This window comes from Henckelia pumila, chromosome 4 (assembly GCF_033568475.1).
Source record: "Henckelia pumila isolate YLH828 chromosome 4, ASM3356847v2, whole genome shotgun sequence".
In the NCBI taxonomy this organism is placed as follows: Eukaryota; Viridiplantae; Streptophyta; class Magnoliopsida; order Lamiales; family Gesneriaceae; genus Henckelia; species Henckelia pumila.
This window is the reverse complement of record NC_133123.1, coordinates 213,332,222-213,333,183: the sequence shown is the minus strand read 5'-3', so window position 1 is coordinate 213,333,183 and position 962 is coordinate 213,332,222. Positions and strand designations below refer to the sequence as shown.

Below are 962 nucleotides of genomic sequence, written 5' to 3'. Positions count from 1 at the left end.
TCACCCTTGTTTGTATTGAACCTCGGAGGAGGATTCAACACATTTTTATTGTTGGCATAAGAAAAATTTTCATGGTTACGTAAGCCAGGGTGATAGTATTTGGAACAGGGTGACCTCGATAACCTCCATAGCCTCTGATTGATGTACTGAGCTTCCTCGGGAGGATGAGATTCCTAGATGGAAACCGACACACCTGCTGGATCTGCGACACTTATCTTATTTAATAAAGCCACTTATGTAGTTAAAGCAGACAGTTGGACAAAGATAGATGTGATAGGGTCAACTGCATACACTCCGACAGACTTCTTGACTCTCATTCGTTCAGACGACCATTGAAAACTATTAATAGTCATATGTTCCAGCATCTCATGGGCCTAAATAGGGTCCTTAGAAAATATTGTACCTCCAACAGCAGAGTCCACTGACATCCTAGTATGCGTATTTAATACATTATAGAGAAAACTCAATTTCTTCCCAGTTTGCAAAATTATGATTAGGACAACGCCTCACCAAATCCTTGTATCTCTCCCATGATTCGTATAACTGCTCTGAGTCATGCTGCTTGAAGGTACAGATCTCAATCTTAAGCTGAGTGGACATGGCAAGTGGAAAATACATCGCTAAAAATTTGACAGCCATGTCCTCCCATGTAGTAATGCTTCCTAGCAGCAGTGACTGCAGCCAACTCCTCGCCTGATCCCTAAGAGAAAATGGAAACAAACATAAACGAATAATATCTTCAGGATGCAGAGCATAGCTGGTTAGTGAGCTCGTGTTATTTCTCCGGAAGTATTGACAGGACGAGATATCGAGAGATTTGGGCATGAGTATGTTGTATTGATGTGTGTGTCGATCAGAAGCTTCATGCTCAAGAAATCAAGACAAGTACAATGATAAAATACTGTATTGTTGTAATTTTAAATAGTATTGCAGTTGTAATGAATCATCAGAATCTGGTTGTA

At 40.2% G+C, this 962-nt stretch overlaps 1 non-coding gene across 1 annotated transcript; it reads left to right on the top strand.

Moving 5' to 3' along the window:
• Positions 1–484: 484 nt before the first annotated feature.
• Positions 485–590, top strand: LOC140870173 (small nucleolar RNA R71). The gene has a single exon (XR_012147147.1). It is a non-coding gene; the product is annotated as a small nucleolar RNA R71 (small nucleolar RNA).
• The last annotated feature ends 372 nt before the right edge of the window (positions 591–962 follow it).